Source organism: Phoenix dactylifera, chromosome 4 (genome assembly GCF_051530095.1).
Source record: "Phoenix dactylifera cultivar Ajwa chromosome 4, Ajwa_hap1_PhDact_Kaust_v1.1, whole genome shotgun sequence".
NCBI classification, from domain to species: Eukaryota; Viridiplantae; Streptophyta; class Magnoliopsida; order Arecales; family Arecaceae; genus Phoenix; species Phoenix dactylifera.
The window spans coordinates 54,841,131-54,865,000 of NC_143193.1; the positions used below are offsets into that span (position 1 = coordinate 54,841,131).

Below are 23,870 nucleotides of genomic sequence, written 5' to 3' on the forward strand. Positions count from 1 at the left end.
ATAAGACTATAACGTTGCTTAGTTAGACGAAGCCGTATTATCAGCCACATGACACTTCTCAGAGTCAGAGCTTTAGTGAAAGATTTGTAAGTGCTTATCACCCGGCGCACGTTCCTCATGGGTTGAGAATACAAGACTACAAATGTTGCTTAGTTAAAGGGATGGGTTGATATGCTTAGAATTTTGAAATTACTTTTTTGTCTTCCATTATGACCATCTTATACATGTTTCTTTTTACACATCTACCTATTAAAGGTGTGTCAGTCATTTTAATTTAAAACCACTAATTTTTTAACGGTCTTAGATGGTATGGGTACATGAAAAAACAAGGATAAAAAAGGGGCAAAATAATAAAATAAGTATTTTACGAAGGTATATATGCAAATATCATTTTTGGAAGGGTATTCATGTAAAATTTGATATTTATAAGGATATTTATGTAAAAAACTTTTTTTTTAAGGTCTGATATGAATAATTTTTAAACAAGACATATAGATTCCAGTTAATCTAATAATTATTATGTACGGATGTCAAACTATTTTGACCACTTTATGAAACCCTAATTTGATCAAGCAGCCCGGTCATAACAAACGTCTACCACCAGATGGTTCTATGCCTCCTGTCTATAGCGTCCTGTCCACTATTCATTCATCATCGCATATTGATCTGCATGTGTGAATGTCAACAAATCAAACCATCATGCCGCTTCCGAAACCTCTCATCTCATCGCTCTCACGTTCCCACGCACGTGAGTTTATTTCACGCAAATTCGAAATGTGGTCTGGCTACCGCGTACTCCCGTTCCCGCCCAAGCGGCTTTCTACCTTATCATGTGTGGGAAAGGCTTCTTGCATCCTGATCCGGTTTTCTGCGGGCCGCCAGGGGCTAAACGGGCAATAAAACCACCCTCCCCTTCATTCCCTTCGCTCTTTAGCGTTTAGCCAAACCCTCTCCGTTCGGAACCCTAGAAATCTCTCCCGTCCCAATGGCTCCCAAGAGACGAGTCGTCAAAACCGTCCGCAAATCCACCCCCAAATCCAAAACCCCCGGCTCCAAATCCAAATCCCCCGCTGCCGCCGCTGCCGCCGCTGCCGAAACGCCCGTCTCCGAAGTCTCCCCTCCCTCCTCCGTGGCCGCCGAGGCCCCCACCTCCCAATTTACCCCCTCCGCCACCCCAACGCCGGCCGACGCCGAAACCCCTGTGAAGGAGCCCGCCACCACTCCGGAACCCGCCTCCACTGAAACTCCGGCCTCGGAGCCGGCCGCCCCCTCGAGGCCCCTCCGGGGGCCTCCGGACCGTCTGCCGCTGAAACCCCCCCCGCGGAACCCGCCGTTTCGCCGGAGAATGTCTCTATGCAGGCCTTTGAATGCGAGGCCACTCCGGAGGCGTCCGGACCGGCTGCCGCTGAAACCCCCACGGCGGAACCCGCCGTCGTGCCGGAGAATGTTTCCATGGAGGCCTCTGAACCTGCGGCATCGGAAACTCCTGCGGTGGGACCCTTGGAAACTGCCACGAAACCCACCAGAAAGACCACCCGGGTGGTAAAGGTGGTGAAGAAGAAGATCATCAAGAAAAGAGTTCCAAAGGCATCGCCTGCGGCCAAAGAGGAGGAGAAAGCCCAAGAAGCAGCAGGAGACTTACTGGCGGCGGCAGCAGAAGAAACCCCTGCCCAGCAGCCTGAATCCGAAAATCCTAGTTCTGATGCGGCAGCTGTCGAGGCTCCTGCTCGGCAGGAGGATGCAATGGAGACGGAGAATCTTGATTCTAGAGAGGAGAACAAGAATCTTCCAGCAGAACAGGATGGGGGAGAGGGAGTGGAGGCGGCAACGGTAGCTGCTCCTAGAGATGAGGAAGCAGGGATATCAGAGCGACAACGGCGGAGGAAGATGGAGATCTTCATTGGAGGGATGGATAGAGATGCGAAGGAGGAAGACATAAGAAAGGTGTTTGGGAAGGTTGGATAGCTTGTGGAGGTGCGGATGATGATGGATGCACAAACAGGAAAGAACAAAGGGTATTGTTTCTTGAGGTACAAGGAGGCAGCTCAGGCTAAGAAGGCTGTTGTGGAGTTTGCCAAAGTGGAGGTATTTGCAGTCTTTGTTCTTTGCTGCCGTGATTTTTGTTTGTAGGCTTAGATTCTGGTTTCTCTCTACTTTCAGTTTTGCCCCCTCCATCTAAACTATTTTGGAGCTTACATAATAGGTTAAGAATGCCATATTGTGCAATCATATGTCCATTTACCTCTATACAGCTAATATGTTGAAGTTCAAACTTCAAATTGCTTTCTTGCTTATTTTTGTTCCCATTGATATATTGGAGTTGTTATAACAACTTATTAATTTCCTCAAAGGAATTTGAACTCTTAAATTGATATATGATTGATGAATGCGGTAAAGCAATTGCTTTAATATCCAATATCATGACTAAAGTAGTTTTACTTGAATTGATTTTAATGGCACTTGCAAGAACACTTCTAGAAAACTATCATCATATAGATGAACAAGCCTGTCAATTTTTGTCTATATACTTTAAGCAGCACTGCTTCTTAAGACCCACCTATCTTCATGGTCCAAAAATAAAATTGAGTATAAAATTTGTAATTCCTGCCATGATAGTCAGACATATCCAAGGTTAAATGGTGTTCTAGGCCGACTTTAAATGAGTTATACCACTTACCATCATGAAACATAAACAAAAAACATTAACAATCCGTTCTTTATGGGAATGGATAAAGATAATACGAAATCTAAGCAAGGTTTGTTGTACTGGTTGGTACTGTACCATACCTGATATATTGTACCGTACTGGTACCAAACTGGTATGTTGTACCATATCGTACCAACATTCGGTAGACTGAACCTTACTGTATCGTATCGCATATCAATATTGTCAGAGGATGGTAGTGGTACGGTGTTTGTACCGAGACGGCGAACCTTAACTCCTAAGCATATATAGTATGACCTTTGGAGTATGCCACACTGGTAATGCAGCCAAAAGAAGGACGAGGAGATTAGTTAAGTCCATAAATGTGCTTGCATAGCTTGCTGGATTTGTTCTGAAGTTGTAGACCAATGGATATGATCATAATATATACCTCCTCATTAAGATAATCTTGGAGTGCCTAATTCGCAATTTTGAGTGAGCGACTATTGGAGTGAATTCAGGTATGGGAGCAAGGAAGTAGAGCTCTCTCTCTCTCAAAAAAAAAGAAAGAAAGACAGAGCGAATATGGTTACAAGATTCCAAAGAGATTTCAAAGCAGTTGCTTCAAGAATTGGAGTACAATATTTGTGGATTGATGCGGATTGGTTGTACCATATTAGTAAGGTACTAGGTCTATCACACACCTTGGTTCATTATTATACCAACACATGGTATGTTCCTAATAGATCTATTCAACAGGTGGGCCAGGTTGGGTTCGAGTTGAGCTAAGTCTAAGATATAACTAAAATAAGTCGGATCCACACCCTACTTGGCCCGGCCTCTGGGCCTACTTTCTAGGCTTGAGCTCGATACTTACTCGGCTTTGGGCTAGACCTTGGGCTTCCGCCATCTTGTTTGTGCCTTAAGTCTCCAGGAGGTCTTTATGGTCTCGGATTGGAGCCTGTTGCTGGTCTCGAAGAGCCATCATATCTCATCCTTGATGGTGGAGATGTTGGCAAGGCCGCACTCCTCGTAGTGGAGCTCGATCTCGCAATCATATTGGCATCTTTGGCAAGGTTGAGGTGGTAGACAGGGTGGGACATGAGGTCATAGAGATTGCTAGAGAGGTGGAGGTGGGTAGAGGATTGGAGGAGATGGGGGTCGGCGTTTGGAGAGTTAGAGGGTATGGGACTGGATGAGGCGATGGGGGTCGATGATCTCCTGGTGAGCACGACGGAGGAAGGGTTGGAGGGTGATGACACCGGAGCGGACGTCGGTGAGGGAGGACTCACTGTCGCGGAGGGATGGGTGGTCTGTGAGGACCTCGTGTTTCACTTGCTTCTCAAGATCCGATGCCATGGAATTCTACCTTAAGTCTATGCCTCCTTTGGCACCTATGGTCTGCACCTCCTTTCTGGAGGCCCCACCAAGCTGTCTATCCTTCATTGTTGATCCCGTAAGAAAGTGAGAAGCCGTTGAAGTGGATAGATCCTAGCACTGAGGACTGCTACAACCTCAAGTACAATAGTTGGGGTCGTTGACGAAATCGAGAGGCCGTTGGACGATGCTTGATGGCCAGAGGCGTTGTCTTGGTGAGGAGATGCCCTCAATTGATGTCGAACACCTAAATCTATGACCGAATGGTGGGCTAGGGCATTCATTTGTGATATGTATTATATTTTTATAAGATCCGCATCTAGCGGGGCTAATCTAAACTCGAGCCCAACCTATTTAATAGGCAGGCTCATATTTTAGGCATGACTTGGTTCGTCGGGCTAAAAATTCAAGCTCAGGCCCATCCGAAATGTTCCAGGCTTGAGTGGACCGGGCGGGCTGTGCAGCTCATGAACACTTTTGTTGTGCCAGAACCAATAGTCATACTATGCTTTAGTATATTACTATACTAATTTGTACGATTACTAGTAACCTATCGGTATAGGTATTGAGTCCTAGTATGTTTTGTGTCATCCTTGGTAAAAGATTTTGGTTGCTAGCATCTAATTAATATATTGGTTGCAAGGTTATAATTATGCTCACTTATTTGGGTAGTCTAATGCAACCTATAGGGTTGTGTAATGATTGACATTTGCTTTGTTCAACTGTATGATCCCACATACAGTTATGTTCGCATGACTCATTTCTGAAGTGCCTTTTCTCATTAACCTAATAACTTTGTTGATAATTGCTTATCCTTGTAAAGGTGATTAATATCTTCTACCCTTTGCATTACTTTTAACATCATCTAGTATTTGTGCTTCATGCAATGCCTTCATCATTATTGCTTAATTATTTTAATACTGTTAGGTGGTTTAATTGTTTTTAAATTAATGATGCTTTATATCATCAAATTTGGTATTTTATGGTCCCTATGCACTTTGCTTGGGTGAATCATTTTGATGTGCTTGATTTAGTAATCTGGACCTTTCATATTGCCATGAATCTTGGTGACATTCTGATTCTGATATTTTGATATGCAATTAAAGCTTTGTGGGAAGCTTTGTGGAGCTGCAGCTCTTGAAGGGAATGATACAATATTTCTAGGGAACATTGACAAAAAGTAGAAAAATGAAGAAGTGAGTATATTCCTCATTTTTATGTAGCAATTTCTTTGTAGTTGTCAATAATACAAATAAAAGCTAGAATATGCTGTTATTTAATGACATATCCTCAAAGGTCTGTTCTCTGGCTGAGTTATTTTCTTTCATGTTATTTGATGAGCAGGTCATCAACCTGTTACAGGAAATTGGAGTTGAGAAGATCGACACTGTCACAGTCATGGCTGATCCTAATAATGCAGATTCCAATCGTGGATTTGCATTTCTTGAACTTGAAACTAACAGATATGCACAAATTGCATACAAAAAACTTTAGAAGAAAGATGCTTTTGGAAAGGGTCGGAATAGTAAAGTTGCTTGGGCTGAGCCATTGAATGATCCAGATAAAGAGGAGATGCAGAAGGTCTCCCCACCTTTCTCCACCTCTCCCTCTCTCTCTATCTTTCATCTACACCCCTCCCTATTTTCCCGTCGCTTGTGATGGCTTTGATAATTTTAGGCCATAAATTATGATGTGTTAGAAGTTTTAATTTGCTCATCAGATTAAAGTGCATATCACTCATTGTGCTCTACTCCATAACATCAAAATCTGTTATATGGTTTTTGCACCTAGAGCTTACAAAATGGCTTTTTTCGTGTAATTTGGTACATGGTTTTAAAAATTGCAAGTAATTAGAACTGTTGTATTTTTTGTTTTTTGTGTGTCTTTTACAAGTTTTATACTTTATATAGCAACGAAGACTATTGTTTTCTTCTCTGAATGGAGCTTTATGTGTTATAATGCGCTGTACTTTTTTACTTATGGCTTATGACTTGGGATTTAGAACCATGGCCACACAATCACACATGCACACTCTAAGGCGTAGGCATGTTAAAATTTCTGCTGTAAATTATGCTTAACAGCTTTAAAGACTGTAATGTGGAAGTCATTTTGGGTTTTTGTTAACTTTCCAATTCTGTGTCCAATTATTATGGGCTACTTGTAACAATTTTCCTTCCATCTTTGCATTATTCTTAGGATGTTGAATAGTGTATAGATAGTGAACTGTTTATTAGTTTGTTCAATTGTCTGATAGTATAAAGTGATGTGGTCTAGCTTAGGCATGCACAGAATATGTTCTCACCAATAACTGTTTTTCTCTTTCCAACTTCTACTTTTCACTCTAGCAATTTGGAGCAGATATCCATTTTCACTTTGGGATCTTATGGGATATGACCCATTAGTCTCACAGAAGAAATTTATTTTTATGTTTTTGATGTCTTTGATTAGTCACTGACAATTTTTTGTCAAATCTTTACTGTTTTGATATGGTGATCCACATATCTCGCCTTTGTTCAGGTAAAATCAGTTTATGTTGAAGGCATACCATTATCTTGGAATGAAGACAAAGTGACGGAATCCTTCAAAAAATTTGGGGAGATTGAGCGTATCGTCCTTGCACGTAATATCCCATCAGCTAAGAGAAAAGATTTTGCCTTTGTTAACTACACAATGCGAGAGGCTGCTGTTTCATGTATCGAGTCAAATAACGGAGAGTGGCTCAAAGGTTCGGTATTGATCTGTTGAATGATAATACGTTATTCCCCGTTTTTGATTGATTTCAGTGGTCACTTTGTGTTTCCTTTGCCCAGGTAAATCTTAAAGTATCACTAGCTAAGCCTATGCAAAAGGGTAAACAGAACAAAGGAGGGTCAAAATAACAAGGACAAAGAAAAGCCCAAGGCAGTCCATCGTGAGTCAAAATTTCTTCAAGCCTCTCTGCTTCTATTTATATTGCTGAATTGTTTTTTATTGTTTAAAATCAGATCTGAAAATCAGATGCATATGATGTATGTTGCTTAGATTAAATTCATATTAGTTTTGTATATATGATGTATGAACATAAATTAAATAAGATTTAAACATGAATTAAATCTAAAATCAGCATGTTTAATTGACAAACTCAGATTTGAAAATAAGTTTTAAGAACTAAAAGTTTGTAATTAACATGTGATTCAAAACTTATGCAATGATCTGAAATTTTCATAAATCTACACTTAATTGAGAATGAAGTGATTTAGAATTGTGAATTGAAATCTAATTGACATTGCATAAATCTTGGGGATTTTTGGGTTAACTCAAATCAAGTGTTAGTGAACTGGGTTAGACTTAGGGTTAAAATCAAAGATGGACTAATTGGAGTAATTGATCAAATCTAACTAAGTAGTAATTATATTAGGTCAAGGATACTCAATCAAATACAATAGTCGTACTTGATCAAGTTTATATCTTTAATTAGACCAAATGGAACTTGATTGAGGCTTAGTGGTTGAGCCTGAGTCATTAGGATAATTAAAATCAAAATTGATTAACCAGTCGGTGTCTAAGGTAAGTTTGGCAGTCTTGATCGGCGGTTTTTAATTGAGAGCTACTCGCACTGATTTGTCTTTGTCGAGTTAATGGTATATCCCTTTCACTGATCTCACTTACCTGGCCGACTTGGTTAATTATTTTTAATTAGATCATTTAATGATTCGAGTTGACCCATGCTTGTAAGAAAAATCAGTGTGACTGATTTAGGTACCCAAGAACCGGGCTAAATCTAGTTTTTTTTTTTTTAATCTGACTTGATGAAGTCAGTGGGATGATCAAGATTAACCGATTTTTTTCTTCTTTTCTCTCTATTAAATCAAATCCTCTAAAATTATTAGGTCACTAGAATAAAATAGTTATAGAGATAACTAGCTCAAAGCCTCCCATTAAGTTGAATGATAATGGATCCAATGGTTCGATAATCATTGGAGGTGCCCCATGCCTGGTGCTTATCAGCTATTGGAATTATCATCCATAATATGATGATTCAATTATGCCTTCTATTAGTGATCAGGTTAGCCGAGCCACACTTGGACTTGGTTATCTTTTAGTAGGATACACTGAATTATGTCATGTTAATGGTTGGACCTAACCAGGACTTTCAGTGGAGGCGTCACATGCCTGCTGAAGAGGTGCCTGGGGCAAAATTAACACTAGAAATTGTTTAGATGAAATAATTGGTTAAGAACCTACTCATTGATGCACATGGGTTAGCCGAGCCACACTCGGGCCCATATGCGATCGTAAGGATTCTAGTGCCCACTAAAGGATTAAGAAAATTTTTCGAATTGAATGTAGAGGCTAATGATTTGTATAAAATAGTGGGAGAACCTTTAGACTAAAGTTCAAGTTTTTGGATCTAATTAATTCATATACTAATAAGGTTTATGATTTTCCTTTATATAGAAATGGCCACAAATTTGTTGCTCCGATCCCTGTTAGATAGCGACAAGCTGACAGGACCCAACTTTAATAACTGGCATAGAAAGCTGAAGATTGTTTTAGAGCATGAACGGATTCTGTACATTCTGACAGATTCGGCACCTGAGAAGCCTGCTTTGAATGTGCAGGAAGCGTACTCCTCCTGTTCGAATCGGAGTTTGAAACCAAACTTATCCTCAGGAGGATAGATGGGGCGATTCAGGTGAGATCCAATGTAGATCTAACTTTCTATTCACTACCCTAACTTGAAGTGGCTCAATGATCGAACCACGGTTCGTTGCATTATACTGGCAGCTATGAACGACGAGTTCAGTCGTAGATTCGAGAACGCTCAACCAGAAGACATGCTTCAAATGTTGAATGAGTCTTTTGGTGTTTCTGACGACGTTGAAAGGCATAAGACTAGTGCCATTTTTAGCGCCCGGTTTAGGGTTTAGGGTTTAGGGTTTAGGGGTTAGAGGTTAGGGGTTTAGGGTTTAGGATTTTAGGGTTTAGGTTTTAGGGTTTTAGGTTTTAGGGTTTTGGGTTTTTGGGTTTTTGGGTTTTGGGTTTTGGGTTTTAGGGTTGGGGGTTGGGGGTTGGGTGGTTTGGGGTTTGGTGGTTTGGGTTTTAAGGTTTTAGGATTTAGGGTTTTAGGGTTTAGGGTTTTAGGTTTTAGGGTTTTAGGTTTTGGGATTTGGGGTTTCGGGTTTGGGTTTTGGGTTTTAGGATTTGGGGTTTAGGGTTTTGGGGTTTTGGGTTTAGGGTTTAGAGGTTTTGGGTTTTGGGGTTGGGGGTTTGGGGGTTTGGGGTTTGGGGTTTTGGATTTCGGATTTCGGGTTTGGGGTTTTGGGGTTTTTGGGGGTTTTTGGGTTTGGGGTTTGAGTTTTTTGGTTTTTTGGGTTTTTAGGGGTTTTAGGGTTTTTAGGGTTTTTGGTTTTTAGGGTTTTAGTATTTTAGGATTTTAGGGTTTTAGGGATTTAGGGTTTAGGGTTTGGGTGTTGGGTTTTGGGGTTTGGAGGTTTCGGGTTTCGGGTTTGGGGTTTGGAGGTTTCGGGTTTCGGGTTTGGGGTTACAGGGTTTAGGGTTTTAGGGTTTGGGGTTTGGGGGTTTTGGGGTTGGGGGTTGGGGGTTTGGGTTTTGGGGTTTTAGGTTTTAGGTTTTAGTTTTTAGGTTTTAGTTTTAGGGTTTTAGGGTTTTAGGGTTTTAGGGTTTTGGTTTTGGGTTTTGGGTTTTGGGTTTTGGGTTTTGGGGGTTTTGGGGATTTTGGGGTTTGGGTTTTGGGTTTTGGGTTTTGGGTTTGAGGGGTTGAGGGTTGAGGGTTGAGGGTTCAGGGTTTAGGCATAATTAATACCAACTCTCAAAAGTTTATCTTTAATTTTCTTCACTTATATTAAATTCCAATGCATACACTACAACTTTCGAAAATTTTTTTTAATTATGCATGGTATATAATTATTTCTAATTTATCATTATGTTTGTAAAATTATATTTTTAAGTTATCTTATCCATCCGTGTCATAATATTTTATTGCAGGTTCTAGGTTGGATCCAAATCTTACTTTTTGCACGCACCAAACTAGATCTCACTGCGCCGAGTCTTTTATTTTCATCCATCCCTCCGTCTCCAACTCGCCCTCCGACATTCAAAAACCAAAGAACCCTGGAGCGCGAGGGCCGCCGCACCATCAGCCTCATCCCCCAGACGAGTCGCACGCCAAGGCCCATGCCGCCTCCGCCGCTCTCTCAGGCCCTAGCAGCGGCCTCGCCGCCGGCCACGACATCCCCCCGCCCCCCTCGTCCAGGCCTATCCAGTTCTCGTCGGCCCCATCCGCGATGTCGGTGCTCCTGCCCCCGGCATGATGTAGCCCTAGATCTCTCGGCCCCTCTTGCCACAGCTATCTGCCGGGTAAGAGACATCATGATGTTTTAATCCGAGTAGATGAGATATATGACCTGAACTTAGTGAACTATTTCTTTCTGGAATCTTTGGATTGTCAAGATATTTTGATTTTTAGCACCTCGTTCTTGGCTTTTATATTCTGTCCGGTATAAAGTCTCAGAAGAATCCCCTCCCACTCTCTTTCTCTCTCTCTTCGATGGAGAAGCGGAGGAGGCCGAGAACGATCCTCGCTTCTCCGACGACCGAAGAAACCCTTGTCAATGTCTCGGAGGTCTAAGCGGGGATCTTTCATTCTACTGGACTTCGATTAGGATCTTGCATTCTGGTGCATTTCTTCTTGCTTTTGCTTTATGATATGGTGTTTGATGTTTTGATCAATGTTCTTGTATTGATTGCTATAAGAATTCGGTGATTCTTTGATTAGATTAGGGCAACTGGACTTGGAGTTCTTGGGTCGGATCTTTCCACTGTTCTGGATGATTCTTGATGAGTTCTTTGAGATTTTTTCTCCGGATTATGATGAATGGGAGATGTCCATGTCTAGAATCCTTGTCGATGAATCTTGGTATAAAGTGCTGCTAGTGTTCTGCGAAGTGATCAGAACTCATGTGTCGCGGCTCGGGATTTACTTTGTCGTTCTTTATTTGATTATCGGATTTCCTTTGATGTTTTTAGAAAAAATGTTCTTGAGCTAATAATAAACTTTGGAGTGTGAACCCATTCCTGAGCTGCTGGGTTTACCGGCTTTGTTGCGGTTGTGTATGATGTTTATGTGGGGATCTTGCCGAGCTGATGTTTTCATCTAAGTAGATGAAATATATGAGCTGAAGTTAGTGAACTATTTCTTTCTGGAATCTTGGATTATGACAACTCTTTGGTTAATCGTCAACTGATCTATATTGTCAGCTAGTGGAGAACCAAAGGCAGTTATACTTGCAGTAAAGATGATCTGATTAGTAAGTAGAAGCAGCTTGGTGTTACAGCACAATTTATTCATGTATTAAGTTAATTGCTATTTTATTTATGATATGTTAGCCTCAGGGTTGAATAGTTGAAATTTAACTTGCTTTTCGATGTATGCTCATATCTAAGGATGCTGACTCAGTGGCCTTGTGTAGTTGGAGGGGCAGAGAATCGGATATCTAAGTGTAGTAACTGCAAGAGTTAAAGAGGATGTTTAGAATTTTGTTGCTGAATGCCAAGAGGCCCACTGGAGAAACTATTGCTATAATTGTCAGAGATAATAAGAGGTTGGCTTCAGAAAAGAAGTACCAGTAATAAGGTGCTATGATGCATTTGATTGCACATCAAGTGCTGGGATCTTTATTTGTTAAAGATTTATTTGCTACTTTACTTTTGTTATTTGAATCAAAGTTTCTTAAAGACTGGGGAGTTGTGGAATATAGATGGTGTTTAAGTTCCAAATAAATTTCTTAAAAATTATAATTAACAATCTAAGTTTTTTAATCTTTTTAGGTCTCTTCTCTAAAGTTGAACTGGGTGAAGTTCATGTGAACCAATACAAATTTTAGTGGTGCCAAATTTTTGGTGATTGCAGCCAGTAGCCGATAAAAGGTGCCAGAAAATGGGAATTGAAACTTACCAATGATGTTTTGAATTATCGATACTTCTAGAATCATGGATAGTCTAATAGATTGCTGGTTATGCTCCAATGAACTATTGATTTGATTATTGGTGTTCTGCCAAAGTAAGAAACTTAGCAATGGGGAGAGATGATTCTATTTACTAATTACTAGTACAGTGTCGTGAATCTTTTGTATGATAAGAAGTATGAAAATGATCATGACTAGTGATATCATGTTGGCCCGTGTGAAGTTTTTTGGTGTATCATTGATATAATCCTAGCTCTTTGATGTAGCCTTGAGCACCTGTGTGGAACTCGTAAACATGGCTATTTGTATGACACTTTAGTACGTGTTCTTCGGAAGAATGTATATGTCTGTATTTGGTCCTAATGACAAAAAGAATTTGGGTATAAGGGTCTGCTAGTGTTCTACAAAGTGATCAGAACTCATGTGATGTGGCTTTAAATTTTCTTTTTGATGTTTTTTATTTACAACTTTTTTTATGTCTTTTTGAGAAAAGTTTGTCCTTGGACAAATTATGAAGTTACGAGTAGGAACCTATCTTCGAGTTGCTGGGTTTGCTGCTGAACTGCTTGGCTAAGGGAGAAGCAAAAACAGTTAGTGAATTTTTTTATGTTTGCTTTTTGGCTTGTTGCCATTCTCTAATTAGTTGTATCTTTTTAAAGGTAGAGTTCTTTATTGGATCACCGAGGGAACTATGCTTGTAGGTTAGTGGAGAAGCAAAAACAGTTATTCTTCTAAGGGGTATAAAGATATCCAAATATAACCCAATTTCTAAGTTATTTGATGTGCTGTATACTTCAGGTGTGTTATCCTCATGGACGAATAATCAGGATTTAGGGTCATTCAACTCCTCTTCTGCGTATGTCATGATCGCCTCTATGGATCAGCATTTTGCAGTCTTGCAAAGGAATCAAAGAGTTGTAATTATAGTTTCAGAGCATCGGATATATACATGTAGCCATCATAGGAATTAAATAGGATGTTTACAGTGGGACGACTTTAGGTTGTTGATATGAAAATGCTCATGTAAGAAATTATAGCTATGAATAATGAGAGATGTAAGAGGTAGAATTCAGATAAGAAGGCGCGCCAATTCATTTCATTATAATTCACATGAGATTTAGATGATTCATTAATTTATTTTATTTGATTTACTTAGTATTTTACCTTTGTCATTTGATCTTGAGTTGCTTAAAGGCTTCGGAGTTATAGAATGTAAGCGGTGTTGAAGGTCCAGATGAATTTATAAGAAATTCTTATCAATATTCTAATCCAATTAGATCCTGCATTAGGCGTCAAACTGAATGAAGTTTATTTGAACCAATACAAATTTCAAATGTGCCAAAGCATTGGTGATTGCCTTCACTAGTCCTGGAGAGGTGGCGCTAAAGATTGTTTTTTTTGCTTCGGCGAACTTATAATGTAACTGTTGGTGTGGCACAAAACCAGCAATTCCAAAATTATTCATTCAGGTGTTGTGCAGGAACCTTGATAACAAGAAGCTATGATTCTAATTACCAACATTGGTTTTACATCATGAGTCCTTTCTACAATAAACCTTTGGTTAAAGTTAGTCTTTCTATGGTCTACATGAAGATTTTTTTTTGTGTGTGTGTGTTTGTGTGTGCATTATGTAATTTAGACTCCTTGATTTAGCCTTCAGTACGTGCACCCAACACTTGGACATGGATATCGGTATGACACTTGATTACTACTCCTTTGGAAGGATTCCTTAAATGTTGTCAGGACCTGAAACCTCAACATGCTAGTAGAGTGTAACCAAGCCAAACACAAGCGAACTGGTGTCATCTTGAGCTTGACTTTAAATTTTCATGCGAGGATTGAGCTATGCTCGGGTTTGTCCTGAGCTTACAGATTTCAGCTGGAGCTCTGTCCATTGGCTCGTAATAGGGACAAAAAGTATGTTGGATATGAGAGGTGGTGTAGCCTGAATTAATAACATAAATGGAGAAGCTCTAGCTGTTATACTTGTTAGCTGATTGTGAGAGCCTGCTTCTCTGATCTATACATGGTAATGGCTTGGTTTTGTGGCACAATTTGGTCCTAGGTTATTTTATGCGCTCTAGTGCTTCTGATTTGTTATCCTTGCCATCTACTAGCTGGAATTTAGGGTCATTGAACGCCCGATCCATATATGGTTATGTTTTGCCTGGATGCAAAACTTGCAGCTTTTAGTTGGAGGCGTAGAGCATTAGATATTTGTAGCACTAGTTCTTGACTGATATGTTTGTTTTTTCTTTCTTGGGTGCTGTCGACAAGCGTATGTTATATCCCAGCCCACCAGCTTTAACATGGTATAAAGAGTCAATTAATCCTTTCACGAAGAAAAGGTCTGCAGAGCATGCATTTATTGAGGAGAAAATAGCCAAACAGTTAAATGATTTGATAGTACTAAAACTTTGTGTTAAACTTAACACTCTGCATGTGAGGGCCATTCTTTCAAATTTTTCATTAACCTGGTTATTTTTGGGTAAATAGAAGCAATCAATTCTCTTATTTTCCCAGTCAGGTGAATGAGCATATTATGTATTGGCTTCATCTTCTTTTACATCATCTACTGGTATTCAAAATACCTGTTAGCAGTTTCATTAGTAGCATTTTTTTAAAACAGTCTACCTGTAGATTATATATTTAACTTCTTGCATATTTAGTAGTAGTATGTTGAAATTTGATTTCTGTTTTATGCATGGAAATGGAGACCATGGAAATTTTATTATGTTTTGATATATGCAAAAGGTGCCCTATTATTTAAACTGTAGCGTGGTATAATTGCATATGTTCCCTGTGCAGCAGTGTTTTGCTTTGAAGAAATCCTGAGCTTTGTTGTTTTATGAACTGTATGTAGGTTTATAGAGACAGAGGTGGTCTATCTCTGATAAAACTATACAGGAACAAACTTTTCTAATGCATGAATTACGTGGCTCAAAGCCTTGACTTGCAGTTCAAAGAGTTAATTGCTACAGCATGCAAGGTTCCCATCAAAGATAAAAATAGATAAAGGAAAGAGAAAGGAAAAGAAAAAAGAAGATGAAAAAAGAAGATGAACAGGATTAAGATTGGAGGGAGAAGAGAGTGATTATGAATTATTTAATGGGCTTTATTTTGTCCAATTACATATGATGTTGTACCCATTTGACATTAGGAGCCAAAAAGATAATATGGACCGAGAAGGATGGGCATTCTACATAAGGGGGGCAAAATTCCAGGTCCAGTTTGGATCCTGGTCAAACAAGACCTTATAGTTTACGGTTTTCTGCTTGATCCAAACCTGATCTAGATCTAGATTTCAATCAATATAGTGTGTGGTGTCAAACATGGTTTTAATTTGGTCAATGGTATGACCCAGTTTGATGCAATGCTAACTATTGAATGTGATGCATACTAGAGAGTATAGTTTTGAAACTCGATTCTAAGCACCATAATATCCAGATTTACCAACCCAAATCCAACCCAGTTATTAAACCTTATAGTAAGAAACTGGATTATCTGAATTTACAGATCCAGAACCAGGCTCTGATCCAATTTAGAGCACTATGCAAGGGCCTCAATTTTTTGAATATGCAGATCTGGGAAGACTTGAATTTAGATTCAGATAAATTTTTTGTCCCGACCTGGTTTTTGAACAATGATTTTATTGTACGGATGTAGTCTTTTCAGAGTTGGTCTGTGTCAGTCAGACACGGTGCACAAAATTTTGCCACCCCCAATTCTACTGCTTCTATACAATCTATGCACTAATGATGATTGAGACATGCATCCTTTTGCAGTCAATATCATTAGTTGTTCATCCACTCTTAATTCTTCGCAAAGGAGCATATTTATAAAATTATGGTATTAAAGCAATCCTGATCCGTCAAAAAATATATGGAGTTTACGTTGCTATGCTCTATTTGTTTCCCAACTTTTTTATTTTTCTTCATCACATCCCATCTTTCTCTAGTTTTCTAATATAATGCTTCATAAACATGAATAGAAACAAGAAGCTTATGGTTTTCCATCTATATGGGTTTGTAATTTTTCTCTTTCTTGTCCTATTTTTTATGTATAACTCCTATTCATTCTATGTTATCCATTTCTTTCATCTTTTTAGTTTTCTTTTCAATGCTATCTGATATCATCCAGAATATTAATGTTCTCGTGGGGGCATTTGCCTTCAAAATCAGGGTGAGGGCAGGACTGAAACCTAGGTCCTTGGTACCAGCTTCAAAGAGTTCACTGACTACACTAGTTGGCACCCTCTAGGGCAATGTCGTATTAATATTCCATTAATTGTTTTAGTCAGCATCCCTGCCACCTTCTCCTCCTCCTCTCAATCCCTTACCTTGACTATACGTACAGATCTATTTCACGTCATGTCTCCCCTGGTAATTACATTCCATTCTCGCTCAAATGCCATAAAGCTCCATTTTCACTCTCTTTGTACAAGGAGGTTGCTCGCTTGCTCCCCTAGTGTAATATATCCACATGAGCTGCTAAAGCTTATTAATCTTCTTGTTGCTCGTATGCTTGTAATGGTGTGCATATTCCAATCTCTCTATTTACAACAAATTTATCTGTGCTCAAATCTGGTGGGAGTGAGCAGCAGGGTAGACATTTGCTATTGGTTAATTATATGAACCATGCTTAGAAAGCAACATGCTATCTGATGGTGTTTGCTTTTGTTTTGTTCAATGGAGAAAATTATTGCAATAAATAAATCAAAATTGCCTATCCTCCAAAATTTTTCTGTTTTGTATATGTTGTGCTTTAAATCTGTAGTTCATGATAAGTCAAAATGGTGCTCAAGAGGAGCTCATATGCAGTGGAAGTATTTGGTGCATAGGTAGGAGGCTGAGAGCATGATGCCAGTAGTCAATCTATGTCATCTTTAGTAGGATATAAGAGCATGAATTTTGATGAAACCGATGAAGAGTTTAAAGTTGATATCCAGATGACTTGAAGTATATATATAAATGCTGCTTATGCCGTGAAATCTCGTCACACCTGATTTGAGTTGGAAAAAGAGCCTTGAGGTTGTACTCCAACTGACCAATTGACTAGCTTTGGACTAGTGCTTGAAGTTCGTTGACCTGGAATGATCCAGTTTAGCAGGCAGGTTGTGGGTCAGCAACTCTACCATGGTCAACCTAATTCCTCATGGCAACATAAATAAATACATAAGTGCATAAATGTTTAAATTTTAAAAATTCTAAAAGAGCAAAATAGAAAAATATGAAAAAAAGTGTAACAATAATTCAATTGTTTTTTAGCATTTACATAGTAAAATGATGATATTTCCTATTATCGCATAAACACACACACAAATAGTACATTAATTCCAAAATGATCTTTGCATGCGTTCATATGTAAATAAAATTTTTATTTTAAGGTTTATAGAATCTTACTTTAATTCATAACAAAATCCACATGGTTCATAATCAAGAAATCTTCATTTGAACCAAGATATTTCTGTGATCAAAAATTAAAAATATAAGTTCATGATAAGGGATCAGATTCAGAAAAGCTTGAGTATGATATATGAATAAAAAAATCTAAAAACAGATCCTTGTTCACTGCTTGCTTCTTAATTAAATCGACAATTTAGATTCAATGATTCCATATCTCACAACATATCTATGTTTTCTGTAGCATTTGAAAAAACTTCATGATGTCAAAATAAATCTCAATATAAGGACATCATCCATGTCAACATTATCTTACAAATTTCATGGCCTACCAATGCCGGTGGCTGACCACATGCAATGCTGGCGGCCGCAAGTGGCCGCTGCGCAATGGTTGGTGACTAACCAGGGGCCAATTGATGGGTCCAAGGTCCAAATGAAAAAAAAGGCCAACTGGTGGACTAGAGGAGAGGGGGAGAAGCCTCCGGCTAGCTGTGACCAAACAGCGGCAAGCAGCGGTGAAGGATGGGGATGGCAGAGGACAAGGACCATGCTGTCACTCCCCAAAACTAGGGCATCAAATAATTGAGAGCCCTGGCCCTGCTACTTTTCCAAACACACCGAATCCCTTTTGGGTTTTTCATTTTATAAAAAGAAAAGCATTATTAACTCGGGTGGGTGAAAGGTGGGTTAGCCTATTCCGGGTTGACCAGTTCAGCCGCTCGACCCATGCAGGTCAAATGGGTTTCAGGGAATAGCAGGTCCTCAATTCACTCGACCTGCCAATGGCTGCTGGTGCACGGTTAGGCGCATTGACTTGTTCAATTGGAGAGTGTCTCTAAATGTGCTTCGGACTGTCACATGGAGAAGTGACATTCCTATGCACTGCAATAGCATTTTCAGTCTATATAAACTTGGGCATCGCACATCTTGCCACCATGGTAAATACTGTCTTAACATACTAAAATGGTTGATCCTCTAGCCTCAAGGAAGGCTCTTTGCTATTGCAACTTGAATACTTGAATGTACTTCAGACTGAAATGTTTGCACCAAAAACTACATCAAGGATTCAAGAAAAATCACTATTCGACAATTATTGTTTTCTGTATATGTGAATTTTTTCAGCAGTCTGTCAACCTACGAGTTGTGCTACCGGGAGTTTCTGCTATATTTAGTAGCTGTTTTTAGAGATTGGTGAAGAGGTGGACTAACAAGGAATTCAAGTTGCTATGATAATGTGAGATGTGAGGTGAAAAAGAAACTTAAATGAAAAGCATGTACATTAAATGACCTTTATAAATTATTTCATTTAATTTTTTATACAATACTTAACATATAGAGTTTAGTTGAAATTTTTTCTTCCTATGCCTCACAAATATCCTTTTTCTTCCTGTTGTCAATTCAGACAATTGGATGTGTCTGAATCCAATTCTTGTGTTCATGCCCATGCAACACTATTTGAGGGCATGCAAACTACTGTTACATTAGTTTAGTGACTTTGGAGCCAACCTGTAAATCATGGCCAATATGGTAGAATGAATGAAGCATGCAACATGACTGGGGTGGACTTCAAGTAGGATTAGGATGTCTAAAATGGAGGAAAGTAGGAAAACATTTTTAGCATCGATCCATTTTAGAATAGAGGTGCAACATTTTATGGGTTCCTATCATTTCAAAGAGAGTTGAACAACAAATCTGGTAGTGAGATTTGAGCTTAAATACAATTGATGTACATGTTTGGAAATCTAAAATGTGAATTCACCCATCTGATTATGATCCATTCTGCAACATGGGGGGAAAAAACCAAGATCTCTTACCTGTTCATTGAATGGTTACAAACGGATTTTTCCCCGAGTAATATGCCATGTCAAAATGCATGGTGGACAAGCAATTGAGGACCTATACTATTAACTGTGGTTTGGATATTGTAAAGCGCATGGACCAAAATTTTATGGGTCTGAAATCTGAACTCTTCGGATGGTAGAGCAAATCTAGGCAGGTATCTTGTTCGTAAAAGTATCTTTTCTGTCCTTTTTGCAAAGAAGAAATGCATGGGAAGAAACTTCCAGAACAATTCACTTTTGGTTAGTTGGTTCAAGTCCTATTGGTTCAAAATACATGGTGAGCCACCTCAATATAGAATCTACGCCACCAATCATGTTCTACAACATCTAATTTATGTAAAATCCAAAATCATGAAAGAGGTTTCTTCCTATCAAGGGATAAGATTTTTCAATAATAACAAACTAAATGGTTTAATATAATTTCTATTTCATAATTACTCGATCTCATAGGATTTTAGTCAGTATTGATGTTTAGATCATGGTTGATGATGGTTCGATATGGTCTTCTTGATTCATGCACTCTAGCACTACCAGCCATTTAATGCTTTAGTTGGTGCATTAACAAGAAAATTGAATTTATGATTTTGGCTTTTAGACTTATAAAACTTTTATATTATGTAGATAATGTGGATTCTTAATTTTTGTTGTCCTATTGTTGGCTTGGAAATTAGGTGATGGTAACATGCTGTATCATGCCCAGCTGTGCTGTTACTTCATTGCATTTTTTTCACAAATTAAATATTTTTATTTTCACATTCAGGGATCATTTTTTTAAAAATTATAACACAGACAAAATTGATCAAAGTTAGTATGCATCTCTATGTAATATAACATTGAAAAAACACTCAACAACTCTTGCTTATTTGTTTCAAGTTTGCCTCATAAACTTGTAATGTTATATAGCTTTTTCTTAAAGTTATGTTTTATTCATAAATATGCAATACATACGAGATCGACTTGATACACTAGAAGATTCTGTAAAGCAATCTTGGGAACTTGCTCAATCAGGTAACTATCTCAGTATTTTGGGGATATTTCAAATTGTTATTTTTATTACATTTGATTCATATTGACGAGGTTTTAAATACCAGGGAACAAGGCCATCCGGGTTTTGCTGTGTAACGGAACGCCTCACGTCCCTACACTTGGGATGCTGGATATCCTATCCTAGTCCATTTCCCAACTCCTATCCTTACATTCAGGATGGTGGATATCTTGTCCTGGTCCATTCCGACTCATCCCATCCCAACATTCAGGTTGGTAGGACGCCCCGTCCTACTAGTACTTAAAACCTTGTATGAGGGACTGTAAATATTTAATGATGAGAAAAAAAATCATGTTCAACTGAGTTTATAATGAAGAAAAAATGGATAGATACATGCGATGCTTGGAACACAATTATTATACCTCATCCATGTCCATTATGGCAACAATTTGCTTAATTCAAATGCTAAATCTAATTTGATATAACCAATTATTATGATTTGAATTTGCTTTTATTGGGTCTTCTTTATTGTCATGAGGCTGTTGGAATTAGAGAATTGCCTTCCCAGATGCACAACTCACTGTACACTAGTTTGTTCTAGGCATTTAACTTCAGTTTTTTTGTCTTTGTTCTTTCTCTTATTTTTTTCGCCTCCTTTCTTTGTTCTTTTCATGGTAAAAAGAGAGATACTCTTTGACCTTTTTTTACCTTGTGGTATTTCTCTCAATCTTTCCCTTCTCATTTATCTTACTTTTAAGGAGTCTTTTTCTTTCAGGTTGATATATGGCTAATCTTACGATTTTGTTAGTGATATCTGAATGCTAATTGCTATTTGATTCCAATCATTTTCTTTTCTGGTTAATGTTGGCCTAATATGTTCTGATCCATCTAATGTATGTCTCAGTGTCGTGACAAGCATAGCCAATGTTTCTGGGGTAGCATCTCTAAGTCGATTTCTTAATATTTGCTGCAGTTTTGACATTGTCAAATTGCTTGTCTTGTGCAGGTCAAACTTTTGGAGCTGCTAAGCAAGATTTATCCATATCTAGTGAACCAGTTGACAAACTATTTACTATTTTCGATGACATCAGAAGAAGTGCAGTAGATGCAAGTGATACAATTACTGACTTCATTGGTAAGCTACCAATTTGTTTACAATACATCATCACATTGTTTGCTAACTGGGTACTTTGTTTTTCTTTTGAGAAAAAAATTATTTTGAAGTATTCTGCATCAGAATTATTGCTATTGGGAAATGTACATATACATAGTCTTTTATTAAACACAAAGGGAGAATGGTTAGCAGACGGTGAGGGGGTTCTTCATATCAATTTTATATCCTCCAGGTAACCATTTAAAACAGAAAGTTGCAGGGAAAAAGAACATGAAAGATGAGAGTAGGGCTGACAAAACTCAAGCCAAACCCACCAACCTGCCCGAACCTGCCAGTAAAAAACTGGGTTTGGGTTTCATGACCCAGCAAGTCAGGGTTAAACAGAACCTACCTGGTCAAATATGTAATGGGTTTGGATTGAGCATCCAGACCCAGTTGGGTCACTAAATTTTTGATTTTTGAATAAAAATATATATAAAAGACTGCTGTAGGACTTGAAGTCCAAGAATTCTTTGCTTTTTTTTTTTCCTTCCTTGTTTCTTCTTTCTTTAGGGGTGCAGGGTAGGGGATCAAGAGGTTAAGGCCTTCTCTTCAAGCACAATCACTCCCATCACCCAGCTTAGCTGCTGCAGCATGAGCATTTTTGGTTCTCTACAATTTTGTTGGTTTGAATTATCTTTCAAGATCTTGTTTTTGCAAATGATTGAGATTTCAAAAGTACTTATTATATAAGGTTTTGTATAATAAATTTTAAGTTGTTTGCTGAAATCGAGAACTTTTCATGGTTTAGGATTGATTTTCCTTTGAACTTACTATTCTAGAATATATTATTTTCTCTAATTCAAGTGATTCTTTTCATCTCGTCGGTTGTCTGGTGGGGCACCATCCCAAGTGTCAGATTGGACCATCCCATGTTGCCCTAGCATACCGTTCGGTTCATGATCTGCCGAACCAGGCCGAACTAGTTGGTTGTGGCATGATATTTAACATCCAATAATTTCCCAAAGTCTCATTGCTCTTTAGTTCAACAAGAGTTAGAGAGTCTCGAGAAACAAAAAAGTAAATTGAGGAAACATTTATCATTAACATCACTAGCTTAGCTGGCATTAGAATATGCTCAAATTGAGGGCAAGTGGTAAAGTTAGCAATGCATGAAATGATACCTTGTATATAACAAAGTTTTGAAGATTAGGTAATTAATTAGTATTAGGAGTCCATTGGTTGATAATGTGTAATCTCCTGACAAACTTTCTATGTAGCTGATCACTGTCACCATGCATCAGGCCAGGGTTCTGAGAAAACTTAACAGGAGTACGATGTCTGGCTGCACGATTATTTGTAAGCAGGCACAATGGATGAGGTCTATCAGATGCTTCCTCTATGTTCTAGCATAAATGAGCATCACTATTTTAAGCAACCTGAGGATAAGATTTTAGTGGAGTCAAGGTCCATTGCAAAATGGTAGAGGTGGCTCTTGAATATAAGGTGCATTGTTGCTAGTGATAAGCAATCCATCCACACCATTGCCTAACTAAGCTTGAATATTAGAACAGTTATGCAGAAAAGGCATGATCATGCTCAATATGGTACAGTTACCTACCATCATTGCCTAACTAAGCTTGCTGAGATAATTGAATGCTCATATAATACACATGCTGAGGAAAATATGAAGGCATGGAAGTGGCTGCAAGTAGGCCGCCTTAAGTAGATCACTTTGAAGGAGCACATTTTTCTCTTGCAGGTAATAAATTTAGCTGCCAAAAGTTTACTATCGTAGTAGCAAGTTCATGAATAGTAATCATCTTGGTAATAAGTGCAAATATCATATAATACTGGTAGCAAATGAAACAATGCAGGGTGAAGCAGCAAGCCATGAAACACAATTTTTTGTGTTCCGTGTGTATCCAGGATCGGACCGACTTATTCTTTGACTCTGTGATAAGTTACAGGCACGTCCTTAGGTAGAAGAGAACAAGAACCTAACTGTGAATGCATTAAGTTTATTAATTCCTTAAAGGTAGCTTGCTACCTCTTGAGTACTTGTGGCCATGGATTTAAGTGCCAATTTCTGTGGCATGCATGATAATACCATGCAAATGCCTTACTGGCATGTAGCAGTAGCAGGGTAGCTGTAGCACTTGGTATGTTGCTGTGCTAATGCTTGTCGACTGTTAGCACCACTCGGCACGGCATGGTACGTATCATGCTAGCAACTGGCGGACACACCATCTGCATGTAATACACATCCTTGCTTTGGTTTCAGTTTGATGCCTTCAGTAGGCATGAAATAATTATTGAATATAGCTGGTAGTAAAAAGAGTAGCCATCAGTGGTAAGAAAGGTTGTTTTGTTGGGTAGACAGTGATCATTAAGCAAGTAACAAAGCTAAAATGAATGGCAATAGTACTAGGACTAGCAACAAGAGCAAATAAAACAAGATTGCGCCGGAGGCTTTCTTGATGGTTGCCAATAGTTATAGATGTCGATAATAAGAGGTGGATGATATGGTCTAGTAGGTACTATGGCAATATCCCATGGAG

General features: G+C 38.7%; 1 pseudogene across 1 annotated transcript; it reads left to right on the top strand.

Annotated features, from left to right (window-relative positions):
* Nucleotides 1-890: 890 nt before the first annotated feature.
* LOC148714171 (heterogeneous nuclear ribonucleoprotein Q-like) lies at nt 891-21,352 on the top strand (annotated as a pseudogene). The gene is made up of 7 exons (XR_015977490.2): nt 891-2,085; nt 5,128-5,217; nt 5,366-5,602; nt 6,539-6,746; nt 6,832-6,932; nt 10,010-10,381; nt 21,223-21,352. The product of XR_015977490.2 is annotated as a heterogeneous nuclear ribonucleoprotein Q-like (transcript).
* The last annotated feature ends 2,518 nt before the right edge of the window (nt 21,353-23,870 follow it).